We start from the raw sequence: 22,175 nt of genomic DNA, 5'->3' as shown, positions 1-22,175 counted from the left end.
CCTGAAGATGGATGGTTATACCTTCAGCAATGTACTTAAATCCTTCTAACATCTTATGTGAAGTTATAGTTCTTATCTAGAACTAACTGAAAAAGAAAGCAAAGCTTCTTGAAAATAAACTCCTTTTTTGTGTGTTAAAATATTATTTTAATGCTTCAAAAGAAATGAAAGCTTTTATGAGAAGAATGTTGACCCGTGTCCAGACCAAACAAGATGAAGAAGTCTTATTTTAACATTTGAGAAATATCAGTTGGGCATCAGATAACATTCCTGAAAGGGACTGAAAACAATGCAGTATACTACAAAAGAAGCTGCATATCCTTAGGAAGAAAAGAAACTATTAGTCATAGATGGCTTGTCCACATGCACAAAGCAGAGATCAACCTAAGATGGTGCCGTCCAGTTCCAGGTGCACTGTGATTACTATCTGAATGCCATTACTATTTAAATTTCATTTTTTTTTTTTGAGACAGGGTCTCCTTCTGTCACCCAGGCTGGAGTGCAGTGAGGTGGTCTTGGCTCACTGCAGCCTCAACCTCCTGGGCTCAAGCAATCCTCCCACCTGAGCCTTCCAAGTGCCTGGGACTACAGCCACGCGCCACTACACCCAGCTAATTTTTTTGTATTTTTGGTAGAGACAGGGTTTTGCCATTTTGGCCAAGCTGGTCTCAGATTCCTGACCTCAAGTGATCCCCCCGTCTTGGCCTCCAAAGTACTGGAATTATAGGTATGAGCCACCATGCCCAGCCTTAAATTTCATCTTTTAAAAGAGAAAGAGAGCTTAGAATCTGAATCAGTTACCTGAGGCCCTTTATCCTGCAATATTCTGAATTGGGATGTTCCTATTTTACATATTAAAAATGTAAAACTGATTTATATGGTAGATAACCCTACAGTTCAGGGCTAGAACTTTAGATTAAATGCATTCATACCCTGGCAGATGTGGTAGCTTGCCTCCAAGATGGCACCCAATGAATGATCCCTGTACCAGGATTGGTCTATGTGACCAAAAGCATACAGCATTAGTGATGATACTTATATCACTTGGGTAATTACATTATAAAAGATGTCCATCATGGGTGTTCTTTTCTCTTTCTCTTGCTCAGAGACAAGCAAGCTGTCATGTTATAAGCAGCCCTTTGAGGGGTCCATGTGATGTCAAGGAATGAAGTCTCTAGCCAACATTTAATGAGGAACTGAGGCCCACCAACAATCTTGAGTGAGCTTGGAAGTAGCTCCTTCAGCATCAGTTGGGTGTCGAGATGACTACTGACAGCTTGACTGCAACTTCATGAGAGTCTTCTGGACCAGAACCACTCAGTTAAGTGGCTCCCAGATTCCTGATCCTCAGAAACTCTGAGAAATAATGAATGTTGGTTGTTTTAAAATGGTAAATTTTGAGGTATTACGTTATGTGGCAATAGATAACTAATATATAAATTATTTGAATCAAACAATACATTAAATTAAAGCTCAGAAGAATAAACATCTGTAATTCCTTAATTTGTTTTCCCTTCTATTCTACAGAATAGAATTTTACAGATGAACCTTGTAGTTACTTGTGCAATAAGAGACAGTATGTTGTATTGATTAAGTGCATAGCCTCTGGATGTATGATAGAAGAAAGACCAATATTCAATTGCTTTCTTCTTCAATTCCAAGCTTGTGAGCTTGAGCAAATTTTAAAAGTGTTTTAAGCCTCAGTTTCCTGGGATGGTAGTGCTTAGCTCGAGCTCCTAGCATATATTAACTACAAACTAAATATTAGCTATAATTATTAGTTTTACTTTGATTATTGACTCTAAATAAATACCTTAAGAGCTTTGTGTTCTCCACAGATTTGGATATGTCTGGACGTTATGTAGGCTGGAGTAGTCAGCAATTACTTGCCTGAGGAAGGGAAGGCCTCCTCCTTTAAGAAAAGAATAGGCTGGGTGCGGTGGCTCATACTTGTAATCCCAGCATTTTGGGAGGCTGAGGAGGGCGGATCACCTGAGGTCAGGAGTTTGAGACCAGCCTAAGCAACATGGTGAAACCCTGTCTCTGCTAAAAATACAAAAATTAGCCAATTGTGGTGGCACGCGCCTGTAGTCCCGGCTACTCAGGAGGCTGAGGTGAGAGGATTGCCTGAGCCTGGGAGGTGGAGGTTGCAGTGAGCCGAGATCGCGCCACTGCCCTCCAGCCTGGGCAACAGAGCAAGACTCCGTCTCAAAAAAAAAAAAAAAGAAAGAAAGAAAAGAGTAGAAGGCCCGAGCTTAGTCCAATATTATAGCTTCAGCATCAGAGTAGAGAATGATTCAGAGCGTCTGTCCAGTGTCTGCTGTAGATCCCGCAAATCCGTGTTTGGACGCTTCTGGTAAGGAGTGTATGACAGATGCACCCGACAGATGCACTTGGCAGCAATAACTTATGCATACCTGAAGAATGACCCTATGGTCTAAGAAGAATGTGTGTTCAGAGCTCCAAGCTAAGGAATCTGGGAGTGGCCAACCCAGAGATTTCATTTCTTATCTATGACGAACTTCTGAACTGCTCCCACCCCCAGCCCATCCTGTAGAATGCAGGCCCTATGAGGTGATCAAAGCCCTTTGTTTTAGGTTAAATGAAGGTTGTCTGGTGGAGGTTGCTAGGGGAAAGGTGTTAAATAAAAATGTTATATAAACTGCATGGTGTTTTTTGTTTGTTTTTGTTTTTTTGAGATAGAGTTTTTGCTCTTGTTGCCCAGGCTGGAGTGCAATGGTGCAATCTCGGCTCACTGCAACCTCCGCCTCCTGGGTTCAAGTGATTCTCCTGTCTCAGCCTCCCAAGTAGCTGGGATTACAGGTGCCCACCACCAGGCCCGGCTAATTTTTTGTATTTAGTAGAGTCAGGGTTTCCCCATGTTGGTCAGCCTGGTCTCAAACTCCTGACTTCAGGTGATCCACCTGCCTCAGCCTCCCAAAGCGCTGGGATTACAGGTATGAGCCACCACGCCTGGCCAATTGCATGCTTTTTACAAGGAGTTTTGGTTCTCCTGCCCAGCCCACTGCCACTGGACTGCCCTGTATTGTAGGTCCCCTCAATAAACCTTATGTCTCAGTTTCTGGTTCTAGGTCTCTTCTTCAGCCTCTTGAACATGGTGCCATCCCTACTGAAGTCAATGGGGTCTGACATGACTAGGGGAACTTGAACAAAATCTGAAATAGCTGTTTTTTTCTTGCCAAAATCCCTGTAAGACATTATTTGCCTCAGCCCCAGAACATTGAATTATATGACCCAAGAGTGGAGAAACAGAGAAGTCTGTCTATGTCATCAGACAACATCCCAAGTGGGATGTCATCACCCCAATGCATATTGGCATTTGGGCAGAGTAGAGCAGCGTCAGCCTAGCAAGACTTGGCACAATTCTGTTGGATTGCACAATAGAATGAGAAATCACATTTCTGCTGTTATGTGATTCTGCATTTTAACTCCAGTTTGTTTGGCCTGGACAGACAGGTAACTAGCCATGAAGACAATGGACCTTGAAACATTCTGAAGACTAGAAAAAGTATGTAATAAAATACTTTGAACAACTCTTTAAGGACTTAAATGTCCAGACTGTTTCTTTAGATGAGTGTAATTTCCAATGTGAAACCCCACAATTTGGCTTCAAGAGGTACAGGACAGTTTTTGAATTCCACAGAAAAAATTTTGCATTGCAACAAACTTGACCATCCTATTTGTGGTAGTAGAAATGTAAATTCATTCCCTTCAGAGATACCTGCAAAAATGAAATGTGAAATATTCTGCTTGCATTTTAAAGACTGGTTATTGCATTCTAGAATAGATGGAAAAGACATTAGTGAGGGCCAATATAGAAATATGAGTTTTCCCAAAAGACTTTTATGTATATGTATGACATGGCAGGAAAATTGGGTCACTAGTGGTTTTTACTTCTTTGTTCATTTGGCAAACATATGAATAGACTGATGTGTGCCAAACACTGTTCCGAATTCTGGGAACTGAGGAAAGAAACAAGCTATCTGTTTCCATGGAGCTCGTATTTTACTTGGAGGATGGAGAGGCTGACAATAAACTTGTACAAATAAATACAAACTTCAAGTAGTGGTAATTGCCAAGGTGAAAGAAAAGAGAGTAATGGTATAGAATGACAGTCATTGGGTAGCTGCTTTAGATGAATGGTAAGTGAACATGTTTCTAAGAAAGTGATATCTGAGCTGAGAGGCAAAGGACGAGAAGGAATCTGTCATGTGAAGATCTGGGAAGCAGGTGTACTAAGCAGAAGAGCAGCAAGTACAAAGACTGTGAGGTAAGGGATGTGCTCGGGGTGACTAAGTAACAGAGAGAAGACCAGCGTGACTAGAACATAGTGATCAAAGTGAGTAATGTTGGAACATAAGTCAGAGACAATGGCAGGAGGCCAGTTTTTATGGAAGCCAAATTGTCTAGTGCCTTGTAGATAGTGGCAAGGAGTTTGGATTTTATTCTAGATGCAACACTACCAGAATATTTTTTCTTTTTTGAGACAGGGTCTCACTGTCACCCAGGCTGGAGTGCAGTGGCATGATCTTGACTCTCTGCAACTTCTGCCTCCTGGGCTTAAGTAATCCTCACACCTCATCCTCCCCAGAAGCTAGGACTACACGCACCACACCTGGCTAATTTTTGTATTTTTTGTAGAGATGGGATTTTGCCATGTTGCCCAGGCTGGTCTTGAACGCTGCCCACTTTGGCCTCCCAAAGTGCTAGGATTATAGGCGTGGGCCACCGTGCCTGGCCTATCAGAGTATTTTCAGGCAGAGAAAAGCATAAGGTCTTACTTCTAGCATAAAAGGAACATTCTGGCTGCTATATAGAGAAGGGACTGTAGAGGACAAGAATGAAAGCAGGTTGACTGATTAGAAAGCATTGCAGCATTATAGGCAAGAGCTTATGATGGCCTGAACTAGAGTGGTAACTGTGGAAGAGATAAATGGATGAATTCAGAATATTTTTGGAGGAAAAAGGTGACATAATTTACTATTGGATGTGGGCATGAGGGAAGGAAATTAAGGATGACTCCTGGATTTTTAGCCTGAGCAACTTTATAGCTTTTCATGTTTGTTTTTGAAATGGGGAGATTTGATGGGGTGGGGGTTTGGGAAATTAAGAGTTTTTTATTTTTATTTTTTGCTTTTTAAAAATTGTGGTGAAATACACATAACATAAAATTTACCATTTTAACCACTCTTAAGGGCATTAAGTACATTCACATTGTGCAACCATCACCATCATCCATCTGTAGAGAACTCTTTTCATCTTGCAAAATTGAAACTCTGTACCTATTAAACACTAACTCCCCACTCCCCTCCTTACCCTAGCCCCGAAAACCATTCTATAATACAGAAGTCTCTATGAATTTGACCACTCTCATATAAGTGGAATCACATAGTATTTGTCCTTTTGTGACTCGCTTTTATTGTCACTTAGGATAATGTCTTCAAGGTTCATCCATGTTGTAGCATATGTCAGAATTTCCTTCCTTTTTAAGACTGAATAGTATGCCATTATATATGTATACTACATTTTGTTTACCCATTCATCCACTGATGGACACTTGGGTTGCTTCCATCTTTTGCCTATTGTGACTAATGCTGCTGTGAACATGTATGTACAAGTATCTATTTGAGTACTTGCTTTTAATTCTTTGGGTGTATACCCAGAAGTGGAATTGCTGGATCATGTGGTAATTCTATGTTTAATTTTTTTAAGGAATTGCCATACTGTTTTCCCCAGTAGCTGTACCATTTTACATTCCCACCAACAGTGCACAAGAGTTCCAGTTTCTCCACGTCCTCTCCAATACTTGTTATTTTCTGTGGTTTTGCTGTTGTTGTTGTTTTGTTTGTTTGTTTTTGTTTTTTTACAGAAGCTATCCTAATGGGTATCAAGTGGTATTTCATTGTGGTTTTATTTGCATTTCCCTAATGATTAATTATGTTGAGCATCTTTTCATGTGCTTATTGGCAATTTATATATTTTCTTTGGAGAAATGTCTACTCTTTTGCCTATTTTAAAATCAGGTTTTTTGTTGTTGTTGTTGAATTGTAGGAGTTCTTTACATATTTGGGATATGAACCACTTATCAGATACGTGATTTGCAAATATTTTCTCCCATTCTATGCCTTTTCACTATTGATTATATCCTTTTACGCACAGAAGTTTTACATTTTTGATGTAGCCCAATTTTTCTATTTTTCCTTTTGTTGCCTGTGCAAGAGTTTTATTTTAAATGCAATTTTGGGATGTCTATTAGACATCCAAGTCAAAATGTCAAATAGACAGCTGGATATATGAGTCTGAAGGTCATAAAAGAGATCAGAATGAGATATAAATTAGGGAATCATCCACATATAGATGGTATTTAAGGCCATGGGTCTGGACAGAATCACCCAGGAGAGAAGTCACATAGGAACACATAGGTTTCCCTAGGGAATACAGTCATCTTAGAGTAAAATTCCATCGAAGGAGATCAGGAGGTCTTGGCTGAGTTAAATTTGGATAATATAAGTTATTAACTATGTTAATGTGTTCTAAGCTAGATGCCAGGTTAAGGCGGAAATTAGGAGGTCCTGAGCAAGTATCAATTTGCTCTGCTATTGTATTATTACAAGAATAATACTAACAATAGTGCATGACCTCATTTCATCCTCACAATAGCTTTACGCGATTGATATTCTTGTCTTCACTTTACAGGCAAAGAAACAAAAGAGAAGTAAAGTAATTTACCCAGTTGCTATAGTTAGCATGTGGTAGGTCCATATTAGAGATCTGGTCTGTCTGCATGATGGTTAATTTTATGAGATAGCAAGTAAAACATTATTTGTGTCTGTGTCTGTGAGGATGTGTTCGGAGAGGTTCACAAGCATTTGAATCAGTAGACGGAACAAATAAGGTCCGCCCTCACCAATGTGGGCAGGCCTCATCCAATTCACTGAGGACTCCTGCTCACACAGAACAAAAAGGCAGAGGATGTGCCTATAGTTCCAGCTTCTTGGAAGGCTGCGGCAGGAAGATGCTGGGGCCCAGGAGTTTGAGGCCAGCCAGGGCAACATAGCAAGACCTTTCTCTTTAAAAAAATTTTTTTGGCCGGGTGCGGTGGCTCATGCCTGTAATCCCAGCACTTTGGGAGGCCGAGGCAGGCGGATCATGAGGTCAGGAGATCGAGACCATCCTGGCTAACATGGTGAAACCCCGTCTCTACCAAAAATACAAAAAATTAGCCGGGCGTTGTGGCGGGCACCTGTAGTACCCGCTACTCGGGAGGCTGAGGCAGGAGAATGGAGTGAACCCGGGAGGCAGAGGTTGCAATGAGTGGAGATCGCACCACTGCACTCCAGCCTGGGCGACAGATCAAGACTCCGTCTCAAAAAAAAAAAAAAATTTTTTTTTAAGGCATAGGAAGGGCAAATTCTCTCATTCTCTCTCTTCTTGAGCTGGGACATCCATTTTCTCCTGCCTTCAGGAAATCAGAGCTCCTTGTTCTTGGATCTCCCGACTCTAGGACTTACACCTTACCCTTTTCCCCTCAGTCTTTCAGACTTGGACTGAATTACACCATCACCTTTCCTGGTTCTCCAGCTTGCAGATCGCATGTCATGGGACTTCTTAGCCTGTGTAATCATATGAGCCAGTTCATATAGTAAATCTCCTCCTATTGATCTATACCTATATCTGTAATCCTATTAGTTGGGTTTCTTTGGAAAACTCTAATACCCCTTTATCCACAGTTTTTTTTTCTGCAGTTTCAGTTATCTGCGGCCAACTGGGTAAACCAAATAGGTGAGTACAGTACAATAAAATATTTTGAGAGAGAGACGCACATTTGCATGACTTCTATTACAGCATATTGTTATAATCATTCTATTTTATTATTAGCTATTGTTAGTCTCTTATTCTGCATAATTTATAAATTAAATTTTATCTTAGGTACGTATGTATGTATGTATAGGAAAAAACCTAGTATATATAGTGTTCAGTACTATCTGAGGTTTCAGGAATCCCCTGGTGTTCTTGGATTGTAGCCCCCTGCCTTCAAGCCTGCACTCTCAATTACTGATGCTACATCTCATTACCCTGAAAGATGAAATCTAGCCTTGAGCCCTTACCAACTGGCTGCATTAGATCATTTTAGATCTCCATGTCACCGCAGTCACATTTGTGTGTGGTGAATGGTCCAGGAGAGATGGTGCTATTCTTGCCACCTTCATTAGCCTGGCTTGCATTCTCTTCTGAACACTTGGGTCTTATTAACACTGTGCCAGGTTCTCATATACCCCAAATAAAGAAAAAGAAAGTAGATGGATACAGTGTACATACTAGGCCCAACAGAAGTTATGCTTTTACTCCCTTTCCTCTTCAATTTAGATACTACTATGGTCCTTTGCTTCAGTCTATCTCAGTTCCTTCGTTGTCTTATCATTCCATTCACCTCTACTGCAAGGCCCTAAATCCAACCATTTGGTCACTGTACTCCTACCCTGGGTCACTGGAGGAAATCACACAACCATGTGAGTTGGTGTCTTGACACATTTACATTTCCAATCACAATTGGACCCTCAGCCCACTTGTTACTCTCTCAACCCATGTTTCCTTGCACCCATCAACAGCCCCCCTTCTGTCTTGTATCTTAAGTCAGCATCCTGGATTGAGAGTGAAGAGTAAAATGGTTTGACTTATTGTGAGCTTAGACTTTGCAAGACTAGTAAACAAAAGGACTGGGGTAGTGGCAAGAGTATGAATGGGCTGGAGGGATCACAAGGTATAAACTGAAAGGGAAAGGAAATGATATCAGGTGAGAGCTGAAGAGTTGGGAGGAAAACAAAGGTCCTAGAGTGAGATGGAGCTGTTGTGACTGATGAGAGGCCCAGGGTGTGTCCTCAGCAGCCAGAGTGTGAAGTATAGGTGAAGGTCAAGTACTGCGAGGCTAAGGTGTAGCACTACTCATCTTCCTGAGCACAAAAGTCACCAGCACCTTGGGCTGGGTGTCAGAGAGCTCACAGAATGTGGATAACCAACCAGGCAGATGTTGGTAACAGCAACCAGGAGGGCACAGCACAAACCTGAGCAGGTCTTTTATGTATGTGAAAGTGAAGGAGTTATGATTTAGAAATGGCAGTGAGAAGCAAGGAGAATGCTGAGAGCCTGCTCAGCTCTTGGCTTCCAAGATCATGGATAGTGCAAAATGAGTAGCCTTCATTTGAGAGACAGAGCCATGAGGCTAGTGGAGTGCTCAGAAGGAAGCCAGATCTCTATCAAGGAAAGGAGATGGAGAGAACAACCAGGGATGTACTTGAAAGAGGAGAGTTGCATGTCTACAATGGAATATGTGTTGCGGAGGACTCAGTCACAGGGAAGACAACTGCAGGAGGGTGAGCTGGAGGGCTCTGCAGGGGCAGGAGCACAGTAGGGCATTAGAATGGGAGTTTTAGATGAGAAGGATTACATTTGCAGTGCTGGAGGAAGATCATCTCAAGGTTCACAAAATCAAGCTTTAAACTTGTCTGTGTCAACAGACGGAGGCATTGGGTGATAGTTCAAATCCCCATAATTTTTTATAATCCTTTCAGCAGTCTGTTAAATATAACCTTGGTGATAAGCTAAGTTACCTCAGCATAGCAAGCTTGGCTTGGTCTAAATCAGGGTAGAGGTGATTGCTGCTCAAAGGAAGTGAGAGAGACACCCAGCTCTGGATTGGAGAACATGACTTTGACCTGGGTTTCAGCCTCCACAGGGCTTAGCCCCAGGGGAGCACTGGGCAAGTTGCTAAGGCCACAAGCAGGAGTTTATAACCAGGCTAGACTAAGCCCACTGATGCAAGAATTTTTTTTTTTTTTTTTTTTTTTGAGACAGAGTCTCACTCTGTCACCCGGGCTAGAGTGCAGTGGTGTGATCTTGGCTCACTGCAACCTCCGCTTCCCTGGTTCAAGTGATTCTCCTGCCTCAGCCTCTCAAGTAGCTGGGATTACAGGCACCCGCTACTATGCCTGGCTAAATTTTGTATTTTTTTAGTAGAGACAGGGTTTCACCGTGTTGGCCAGGCTGGTCTTCAGCTCCTGACCTCAAGTGATCCACCTGCCTTGGCCTCCCAAAGGGCTGGGATTACTGGCTTGAGCCACCATGCCCAGCCTGATGCATGAATTTGCATTCTTCATGCTCTTCATCTATGCTTCTGAAGACCTGGCACTTAGTCAACACTCAGTAAGTTTTTATTTTTTAACTGCTTTATGATTATAAAAGTAATATATGAAGCATTCGTAAAGTATGGAAATCTGGAAAAAATAAAACAGAAGTCATCTATAATCTGACCATCCAAACATACCTACTGTTAATACCTTAGTCTACGTTCTTTCTTTTTTTCCTTTTTTTGAGATGGAGTCTTGCTGTGTTGCCCAGGCTGGAGTACGATGGCATGATTTCGGCTCACTGCAACCGCTGCCTCCCAGGTTCAAGCAGTTCTCCTGCCTCAGCCTCCCAAGTAGCTGGGCTTACAGGCATCCACCACCATGCCCTGGTAATTTTTGTATTTTTAGTAGAGATGGGGTTTCGCCATGTTGGCCAGGCTGGTCTCAAACTCCTGACCTCGTGATCTGCCCGCCTCAGCCTTCCAAAGTGCTAGGATTACAGGTGTGAGCCAATGCGCCTGGCCTTTTTTTTTTTAAGACAGTTTTGCTCTTTTTGCCCAGGCTGTAGTGCAGTGGTGTGATCTTGGCTCACTGCAACCAGGTTCAAGTGATTTTCCTGCCTCAGCCTTCTGAGTAGCTGGGACTACAGACGCCACTATGCCCAGCTAATTTTTTTGTATTTTTAGTAGAGATGGGGGTTTCACCATATTGGCCAGGTTGGTCTCCAACTCCTGACTTTGGGTGTTCCGCCCACGTTGGCCTCCCAAAGTGTTGGGATTACAGGCATGAACCACTGTGCCCAGCTGAGCCTACTTTCTTCTGGTCTTTTTCTCATGCCTCCCCACCACCACCCCAGCCCCCCGCCATTACATACGTATATATGTTTATTTTTTTTAAAGAGATGAAGTCTTGCTCTGTTGCCCAGGCTGGTAGGCTGATCTCAAACTCCTGGCTTCAGGTGATCCTCCTGCGTTGGCCTCCCAAAGTGCTGTTGTTACAGGCATAAGCCATCACACCTGGCTATTTTTCACGCTTTAAAAACTCACTTTATTCATTCATTTATTCACTCATTCTTTGATTAACACTCATATACTGGTTTTATTTTATTATTTTATATTTTTAGCTACAGGGTCTCACTCTGTGCCCGAGGCTGGAGTGCAGTGGCATGATCATGACTCTGCAACCCCGAACTCCTGGGCTCAAGGGATCCTCCCAACTCAGCCTCCCAAGAAGTTAGGATTACAGGCACATGCTACCACACCCTGCTAATTTTTTTAAATTAATTTTTTTCTTCCTTTTTTTTTTTTTTTTTTGTAGAACCAGTGTGTGTTAGGCCATTCTTGCATTACTATAAAGAAATACCTGAGACTGGGTAATTTATTAAGAAAAGAGGTTTAATTGACTCACGATTTCACAGGCTGTATAGGAAGTGTGGCACTAGGCATCTGCTCAGCTTCTAAGGAGGCCTCAGGGAGCTTTTACTCACGGTGGAAGGTGAAGGGGGAGCAGGTGTGTCACATGGTAAAGACAGGAGCAAGGTGGGGGGAAGTGCCACACCCTTAAACAACCAGATTTCTCAAGAACTCACTTATTATGGTGGGGACAGCTCCAAGCCATGAGGGATCTGCCCCCATGACCAAAACACCTCCCAGCAGGCCCCACCTCCAACATTAGAGATTACATTTCCACATGCGATTTGGACAGGGATAAATATCCAGACTATATCATTTTGCCTCTGGCCCTCCTAAATCTCATGTCCTTCTCAAGTTGCAAAATACAATCATGCCTTCCCAAGAGTTCCCCAAAGTCTTAACTCATTCCAATGTTAACTCAAAAGCCCAAAATTCAAAGTCTCATCTGAGACAAGGCAAGTCTCTTCCACCTATGAGCCTATAAAATCAAAAACAAGCTATATACTTCCAAGTTACAATGGGTGTATAGGCATTGGGTAAACATGCCCATTCCAAAAGAGAAATTGGCCAAAAGAAAGGGGCTACAAGCTCCATGCAAATTCAAAACCCAGCAGGGCAATTATTAAATTGTAAAGCTCCAAAGTAATCTTCTTTGACTCCGTGTCCCATATCCAGGGCTCACTGGTGCAAGAAGTGGGCTCCCAAGGCCTTGGGAAGCTTCGCCCCTGTAGTTTGCATAGTACAGCCTCCACAGCTGCTCTTATGGGCTAGAGTTGAGTGCCTGTGGCTTTTCCAGGCACAGGGTGCAAGCTGCCAGTAGATCTACCATTCTCAGGTCTGGAGGGTGGTGACCCCCTTCTCACAGCTCCACCAGGCAGTTCCCCAGTGGAGACTGTGTGGGGCCTTCAACCCCACATTTCCCCTCCAAACTGCCCTAGTAGGGGTTCTCTGTGAGGGTTCCACCCCTACAGCAGGCTTCTGCCTGGGTACCCTGGCTTTCTTGTACATCCTCTGAAATCTAGGTAGAGGCTGCCAAGCCTCCTTCACTCTTACAGTCTGCATGCCTGCATGCTTAACACCACATGGAAGCTGCCAAAGCATATGGCTTTTGCCCTTTGGAACAGCAGCCTGAGCTGTACCTGAGGCCCCTTGAGCCACAGCTGGAGCTGGAACAGCCTGGATGTAGGGAGCACTGTCCCAAGGAGGCTGTGCAGAGCCATGGGGCCCTAGGCCTAGCCCACAAAATGATTCTTCCTCCTAGGTCTCTGGGCCTGTGCCTGTGATGGCAAGGGCTGCCTCTTAGATCTCTGAAATGCCTTCAAGGCCTTTTTCCCATTGTCTTAGCTATTAGTACCTGGCTCTCTTTTAGTTATTCAAATTTCTCTAGCAAGTGGTTGCTCCACAGCCTGCTTGAATTCCTCTACTGAAAATGCTTCTGCTTTCTCTATCACATGGCCAGGCTGCAAATTTTCTAAAGTTTTACACTCTGCTTCCCCTTTAAATATAACTTCTAACTTTAAGTCATTTTTTTTGCTCTCACATCTGAGTTAAGCTGTTAGATGCAGCCATGTCACTTCTTGAACACTTTGCTGCTTAGAAATTTCCTCTGCCAGATACCCTAGGTTGTCACTCTGAAGTTCAAACTTCCACAGATCCCTACAGCATGAACAAAGTGCAGCCAAGTTCTTTGCTAGGCCATAATGAGGGTGGCCTTTGCTCCATTTCTAGGTTCCTCATTTCCATCTGAGACCTCATCAGCCACGCCTTCACTTTCCATATCACCATCAGCATTCTGGTTACAACCATTTGACCAGCCAAGTACTATTCTAACTTCTGGGAATACAGAAGTGCTCCTCATGGAACTTACAGTCTAGTGGAGGAAGAAGGACAATAAATGCAACAAAGAAGTAAATTAGTCAGGATGTCAGAGAGTGATAAGTCCCATGGAGAAAAATGAAGCAGGGATGCATAAAGTTAGTTCAGAGAGAGAATAGGATACAATTTTAAATAGTGTGGTCAGATAAGGGTTTATTAAGGAGGTGGCATTTGGGCCAAGACACTAAGGAAGTAAGACAGCAAGCTATGTAGATAGCTGGGAAGAGCATTCCTAGGAAGAGGGAACAAGTATCTAATAGAGAAGCATGTCTGGTATATTCAAAGAATAGCAAAGCCTTGGTAGCCTTAATGAAGAAAGCAATGGAGAGAGTAATAAGAGATGATATCAGCGAGCTAAAGGAGGGCATGAAGATTAGAGTAGGGCCCTATAAACTGGGTGACCACTGTCAAATGAAATTAAGGCTGTTGAGGCAGAAATGATTTGATAAAAGTTTATTGGAAGCCAAATGTGAGGATGAACCCAGGAAAACACACCAACAAAGTTGAGAGTGTTCTGGAGTCTGTTACAAGTTGGAAAGTTAGAAGACAGGAGGGGGACTCTTCATACAGGAGTTGTCCTTTTTCACTGGAGGGTACAATACAAAGGTTACAATAATTGGCTACAGATTGCAACATGCAGACTAACATGTCTACATGCAAGACAATCAGTAAAATGTTATGACTCAGAAATAAATCAGTGTCCTTTTCAGTGTCAGTAGGTGGTGCATTGATCAGTACATCAACAATTTGAGGAACTTCTAAGATTCCTTACTCAGGACAAGGTATCGCCATGAATCACAAGACCTTCCCAAGATGGGTTAATTTGGAAGCTGTTTACTTTTAAAGTAAACTGTCAAATGTGACTTGTAGGTTATTGCCATATATAATTTGTCATCCAAATTGGGAGACTTCTAGAATGAAAGTTGGAGGTGAGGGTTATTAATCATTAACACTAGGGCTGGTTGCCGTGGCTCACGCTTGTAATCCCAGTACTTTGGGAGGCCGAGGCAGGCAGATCACGAGGTCAGGGGATTGAGACCATCCTGGCCAACATGGTGAAACCCCGTTCTCTACTAAAAAATACAAAAAAAAAAAAATTTAGCTGGGCATGGTGGAACATGCCTGTAATCCCAGCTACTCAGAAGGCTGAGGCAGGAGAATCACTTGAACCGGGGAGTCGGAGGTTGCAGTGAGCTGAGATCATGCCACTGCACTCCAGCCTGGCAACAGAGCGAGACTCTGTCTCAAAAAAAAAAAAAAAAAAATTAACACTAGTTCAATGGAGAGAAGCCAGGACTGTGCTGGACAAACTCTGACGTGTAATCATTCTACTTATAGACCATTGTAAGGACTTGGGCTTTTAAAAAATCTGACTGAGATGGGAAGCGATTGGAAGGTTTTGAGCAGAAAAGTAACATGATGTAATTGAGATATCCCTGACTACTATGCTGAGAGTAGATTGAAGGAGCGTAGGAGCAGCCTTAATGAAGAAGGATTGGCTGGGGGCTAACAGAATGCAGGCAAGAAACTGGATTCTGCATATGTTGAAATTATGGCAAAAGACTTTATTGACAGATTGGATGTGGAGTACAAGAGGAAGAGCAGCCAGGAAAATAAAGTTTCCATTTACTGAGTTGGGGAGGACTTCAGGAAGAGCAGATTTGGGATGAAATTAGGAGCACATGTTAAATGTGACATGTTATGTTTGAGACACCTATTATATATCCAAGTGAGGATATCAAGTGGGCAGTTATTATGTGAGCCTGGAGTTCACTTCTCTCTATGTGTTGGTGGTCATCAATGCAGAGATGATATTTAAATCATGAGACTGGATTTTTTAAAAAGGAAGAGGACTGAAGACTAAGTTCTGGGCACTCCAATTTTGGGCAGTAGCGGAGATGAAGAAAAACCAGCACACTAGATGGTAAAGGAGCAGCCAACAAGGTAAGAGGAAAACCAAGCAAGTGTCATTTTTGTTGATTTTTTTGATACAGAGTCTCACTCTGTCACTCAGGCTGGAGTGCAATGACACAATCTCGACTCACTATAACCTCTGCCTTCTGGGTCCAAGTGTTTTTCTTGCCTCAGCTTCCCAAGTAGCTGGGACTACAGGTGTGTGCCACCACGCCTGGCGCAAGTGTCATGTTGTAGAAAGCAGTTCAAGGATGAAAGAGAAATGAGTTTGTCAAGTGCCTTGAGAGGTCAGGTAAGATGATGACTGTGAATTGACTATTGAATTCAGAAACATGCAGGTCACTGTGGACCTTGATAGAGGTGCTCTGGTGAAAGGTGAGGGCTAAAGCTTAATTGTAGTGGGGCCAAGTGAAAATTGGAAGAACAAAGTTGAAAGTAGCAAGTAGATATAGCAATCTTCCAAGGAGTTTCACTGCTAAGGGACAGGGAGAAATGGGGCAGGAGCTGACAGCAGAAACTGGGTCAAGAGAGAGCTTTTACAGCCTGTTTGCATACTGAATGGGAAAGATCCAGTAGAGAGGGAAAAGATTTATGATGGGGGAGTCAGGAGAATTGCTAGAGCAACATGTGCTCCTAATTTCATCCCAAATCTGCTCTTCCTGAAGTCCTCCCCAACTCAGTAAATGGAAACTTTATTTTCCTGGCTGCTCTTCCTCTTGTACTCCACATCCAATCTGTCAATAAAGTCTTTTGCCATAATTTCAACATATGTAGAATCCAGTTTCTTGCCTGTATTCTGTTAGCCCCCAGCCAATCCTTCTTCATTAAGGCTGCTCCTACGCCCCTTCAATCTACTCTCAGCATAGTAGTCAGGGCTATCTCAATTACATCATGTTACTTTTCTGCTGTTGGTAAGTGGGTAGAGGTTGGGGGTGGGTAAGAAGTATATAAGGCTGGGGCCAGGCACAGTGGCTCACACCTATAATCCCAGCACTTTCAGAGGCTGAGGCAGGCCAATCACTTGAGCCCAGGAGTTCAATTCTAGCCTGGCCAACATGGCAAAACTCTGTCTCTACTAAAAATACAAAAATTAGCTGGGTATGGTGGTACATGCCTGTAATCCTAGCTACTTGGGAGGCTGAGGCATGAGAATCGTTTGAACCTGGGAGGCAGAGGTTGCAGTGAGCCACTGCACTCCAGCGGGGAGGAGAGACCATTCAGGAGAAACGGGAGAAAAGACAGAGGGTGTGGGTACAGATGGAGTTAGGCTGGTGGATTATGCTGCTTGTAGAGGTTCTCTCCATTGCTTCTATTTTCTAGGTGAAATAGGAAGCCAAGGCACAGCTGAGGGTGAGCATGGGGGAGGAGGTGATGGAGTTCTGAAGAGAAAGAAGGTCTTCCAGGATAGAGAATGAACCAGGGCAATTAGGATCCTCTTGAAGTCACTGATGGTCAGTTTAAAGTGAAACCAGTCAGATGGAATATATTTTCCATCTACATTTGGCTATGCAGGTGCTAGCAAGAAGTAGGAGGGAGGTTAGATTTAACCAGCTTTATAGTTTCCCCCAAAAGCAAGGCAGATAAGAAAGGGGCAAGGAAGATGATTATGATGATTAAGCATGGAATTTAAGCTGGCCAAGAAGGGGTGTGAGGACATGAGTAAGATGAGAGATAGCAAAAACGTGGACATCTTTGCCAGGTATGGAGCCAAACACAGTATGCATTGTCTCATGTAATCCCCACCCAAATGGAATTGTTATCATCCCTCTTTACAGATGAAGAAGCTGAGTTTTAGGGAAGACTGTAACTTGCTCAAAGTCACACAGCTGATAGAGAAGTGACACACCCAGCATCAGGTCCTGGAACACTTGTCTCCAAAGGCTATGTACTTAGCCCTGTTTGCTTTAACTGGAGTATTAGTGGCCATTAAAAAAATTGATGCATATGTACAAAGCATGGTAATTTTGTCCAGTATGTTTTTGTTAATACTTTTCCAACTTGAGTTAATTTTAAGATTTTCTGTTGTACAGAATTCTTTAAAAGTTTATAGTAAAATCTATTTATCTTCAATTTCCTATTCATCTTAAACTTAAATGTCACCTATATTTTCTTCTAGCTTTTGATTTATTTACTCTTGGCTCTATTTTATTTACATTTATTACATTTGGCTCTTTAGTTGATCAGGAATTAATTTGGTATGTGGTTTATGGTGGGATACTATTTATTCCCCCAGTTTTTCCATTTTTACCAGTTTTTCAGCTTGTCAATTGTCCCAGCACCAGTCTTCAACAATGTATCATTTTCTTGATAATTTATAATTCACCTTTATCATATGTTACAATTTTTTCAACACTTGGGTCTGTTTCTGCGATACCTCTTCTATTTCGTTGATTGATTTATCTTTTGTGTGTGTGTGTGTTTGTGTGTGTGTGTGTGTTTTCCAGGAAACCCAGAGTAGTCATTGTGTGTTTTTATATATGTAAGAGAACATTTCCCCTTATCACTGATCTTTCTCAAAAATTTCTTAAACATATTACGTATTTGTTTTTTCAGATGCTCTTTACAATTATCTTTTAACTTCTTAAAATATCTCATTGAGGATTCCGTTCCAAGATGGCCAAATAGGAACAGCTCTGGTCTGCAGCTCCCAGTGTGATTGACGCAGAAGACGGATGATTTCTGCATTTCCAACTGAGGTACCTGGTTCATCTTACTAGGACTGGTTGGACAGTGGGTGCAGCCCACAGAGGGTGAGCCGAAGCAGGGCAGGGCATCGCCTCACCTGGGAAGCGTAAGGAGTCAGGGGATTTCTTTTTCCTAGCCAAGGGAAGCCGTGACAGATGGTACCTGGAAAAACGGGACACTCCTGCCCAAATACTGCGCTTTTCCAAAGTCTTAGCAAATGGCATAGCAGGAGATTATATCCTGTGCCTGGCTTGGCAGATCCTATGCCCATGGAGCCTTGCTCACTGCTAGTGCAACAGTCTGAGATTGACCTGCAAGGCAGAAACCTGGCATGGGGAGGGGCATCTGCCATTGCTGAGGCTTGAGTAGGTAAACAAAGTGGCTGTGGAAGCTCGAACTGGGTGGAGCCCACCACAGCTCAGCAAGGCTGACTGCCTCTGTAGTCTCCACCTCTGGGGCAGGGCATAGCTGAACAAAAAGCAGCAGAAACTTCTGCAGACTTAAACATCCCTGTCTGACAGCTCTGAAGAGAGCAGTGGTTCTCCCAGGATGGTGTTTTAGCTTGGAGAACAGACAGACTGCCTCCTCAAGTTGGTCCCTGACCCCCATGTAGCCTAACTGAGAGACACCTCCCAGTAGCCGACTGACATCTCATACAGGCAGGTGCCCCTCTGGGATGAAGCTTCCAGAGGAAGGATCACTCAGCAATATTTGCTGTTCTGCAATATTTGCTGTTCTGCAATATTTGCTGTTCTGCAGCCTTTGATGGTGATACCCAGGCAAACAGGTCTGGAGTAGACCTCCAGCAAACTCCAACAGACCTGCAGCTGAGGGACCTCACTGTTAGAAGGAAAACTAACAAACAGAAAGGAATAGCATCAACATCAACAAAAAGGACATCCACACCAAAACCCCATCTGTAAGTTACCAACATCAAAGACCAAAGGTAGATAAAACCACAAAGATGGGGAGAAACCAGAGCAGAAAAGCTGAAAATTCTAAAAACCAGAGCACCTCTTCTCCTCCAAAGGATCACAACTCCTTGCCAGCAATGGAACAAAGCTGGGTGGAGAATGACTTTGACGAGCTGACAGAAGTAGACTTCAGAAGGTCAGTAATAACAAACTTCTCCCAGCTAAAGGAGGATGTGCTAACCCATTGCAAGGAAGCTAAAAACCTTGAAAATAGACTAGACGAATGGCTAACTAGAATAAACAGTGTAGAGAAGACCTTAAATGACCTGATGGAGCTGAAAACCATGGCACGAGAACTTTGTGACGCATGCACAAGCTTCAATAGCTGATTCGATCAAGTGGAAGAAAGGGTATCAGTGATTGAAGATCAAATTAATGAAATAACTCAAGAAGATTAGAGAAAAAAGAGTAAAAGGGAATGAACAAAGCCTCCAAGAAATATGGGACTATGTGAAAAGACCAAATCTACATTTGATTGGTGTACCTGAAAATGACAGGGAGAATGGAACCAAGTTGGAAAACACTCTTCAGGATATTATCAAGGAGAACTTCCCCAACTTAGCAAAGCAGGCCAACATTCAAATTCAGGATATACAGAGAACGCCACAAAGATACTCCTCAAGAAGAGCAACCCCAAGACACATAATTGGCAGATTCACCAAGGTTGAAATGAAGGAAAAAATGTTAAGTGCAGCCAGAGAGAAAGATCGGGTTACCCACAAAGGGAAGCCCATCAGACTAACAGCGGATCTCTCGGCACAAACCCTACAAGCCAGAAGAGAGTGGGGGCCAATATTCAACATTCTTAAAGAAAAGAATTTTCAACCCAGAATTTCATATCCAGCCAAACTAAGCTTCATAAGTGAAGGAGAAATAAAATCCTTTCCAGACAAGCAAATGCTGAGAGATTTTGTCACCACCAGGCCTGCCTTAAAGAGCTCCTGAAGGAAGCACTAAACGTGGAAAGGAACAACTTGTACCAACCACTGCAAAAACACGCCAAATTGTAAAGACCATCAATACTAGGAAGAAACTGCATCAACTAACGAGCAAAACAACCAGCTAACATCATAATGACAGGATCAAATTCACACATAACAATATTAACCTTAAATGTAAATGGGCTAAATGCCCCAATTAAAAGACACAGACTGGCAAATTGGATAAAGAGTCAAGACCCATCAGTGTGCTGTATTCAGGAGACCCATCTCACGTGCAGAGACACACATAGGCTCAAAATAAAGGGATGGAGGAAGATCTACCAAGCAAATGGAAAGCAGAAAAAAGCAGGGGTTGCAATCCTAGTCTCTGATTAAACAGACTTTAAACCAACAAAGATCAAAAGGGACAAAGAAGGCGATTACATAATGGTAAAGGGATCAATTCAGCAAGAAGAGCTAACTATCCTAAATATATACGCACCCAATAGAGGAACACCCAGATTCATAAAACAAGTCCTTAGAGACCTACAAAGAAACTTAGACTCCCACACAATACTAATGGAAGACTTTAACACCCCACTGTCAATATTAGACAGATCAATGAGACAGAAGGTTAACAAGGATATCCAGGACTTGAACTCAGATCTGCACCAAGCAGACTTAATAGACATCTACAGACCTCTCCACCCCAGATGAACAGAGTATACATTCTTCTCAGCACCACATCACACTTATTCCAAAATTGACCACATAGTTGGAAGTAAAGCACTCCTTAGCACATGTAAAAGAACAGAAATCACAACAAACTGTGTCTCAGACCACAGTACAATCAAATTAGAACTCAGGATTAAGAAACTCACTCAAAACTGCACAACTGCATGGAAACTGAACAACCTGCTCCTGAATGACTACTGGGTAAATAACGAAATGAAGGCAGAAATAAAGACGTTCTTTGAAAACAATGAGAGCAAAGACCCAACGTGCCAGAATCTCTGGAACACACTTAAAGCACTGTATATAGGGAAATTTATAGCACTAGATACCCACAAGAGAAAGCAGGAAAGATCAAAATCGACACCCTAACATCACAATTAAAAGAACTAGAGAAGCAAGAGCAAACAAATTCAAAAGCTAGCAGAAGGCAAGAAATAACTAAGATCAGAGCAGAACTGAAAGAGATAGAGACACAAAAACTCTTCAAAAAAATCAATGAATCCAGGAGCTCATTTTTTGAAAAGATCAACAAAATTGATAGACTGTTAGCAAGACTAATAAAGAAGAAAAGAGAGAAGAATCAAATAGATGGTATAAAAAATGATAAAGGGGATATCACCACCAATCCCACAGAAATACAAACTACCATCAGAGAATACTATAAACACCTCTACACAAATAAACTAGAAAATCTAGAAGAAATGGAAAAATTCCTGGACACATACAGCCTCCCAAGACTAAACCAGGAAGAAGTTGAATCTCTGATTAGACCAATAACAGGCTCTGAAATTGAGGCAGTAATTAATAGCCCACCAACCAAAAAAAGTCCAGGACCAGACAGATTCACAGCCAAATTCTACCAGAGGTACAGAGGGGCTGGTACCATTCTTTCTGAAACTATTCCTAGCAATAGAAAAGAGGGAATCCTCCCTAATTCATTTTATGAGGCCAGCATCATCCTGATACAAAGCCTGGTAGAGACACAACAAAAAAAAGAGAATTTTATACCAATATCCTGATGAACATCGATGCAAAAATCCTCAATAAAATACTGGCAAACCGAACCCAGTAGCACATCAAAAAGCTTCTCCACCATGATCAAGTGGGCTTCATCCCTGGGATGCAAAGCTGTTTCAACATATGCAAATCAATAAACATAATCCATCACAGAAACAGAACCAATGACAAAAACCGCTTGATTATCTCAATAGATGCAGAAAAGGCCATTGACAAAATTCAAAAGCCCTTCATGCTAAAAACTCTCAATAAACTAGGTGTTGATAGAACATTTCTCAAAATAATAAGAGCTATATATGACAAACCCACAGCCAATATCATGTGGAATGGGCTAAAGCTGTTGACCTGATAGATATGGGTTCAAGAGGACACAGCTGAATACTGTGCTTAGGAAAAGAACAGTTTCAAAGGCTTTCCAGATTGTCAGATTTGATGATATCCTCCTTGGTGCACACCTCTCTTGGCCATGGGGCACATAAACCACCTCTACAAATCTAA

General features: G+C 42.4%; 1 long non-coding RNA gene across 1 annotated transcript in view; it reads left to right on the top strand.

Annotated features, from left to right (window-relative positions):
* LOC112439801 (uncharacterized) overlaps window positions 1-22,175 on the top strand; it is a 24,729-nt gene extending 2,554 nt beyond the window's left edge. The window contains exons 2-3 of the long non-coding RNA XR_008625433.2: window positions 1,107-7,803; window positions 17,900-22,175. This is a non-coding gene — a long non-coding RNA (uncharacterized LOC112439801). The remainder of the gene's footprint in view (window positions 1-1,106; window positions 7,804-17,899) is intronic.

This window comes from Pan paniscus, chromosome 4, assembly GCF_029289425.2.
Source record: "Pan paniscus chromosome 4, NHGRI_mPanPan1-v2.0_pri, whole genome shotgun sequence".
NCBI classification, from domain to species: domain Eukaryota; kingdom Metazoa; phylum Chordata; class Mammalia; order Primates; family Hominidae; genus Pan; species Pan paniscus.
This window is presented reverse-complemented; position numbering and strand designations above follow the sequence as displayed.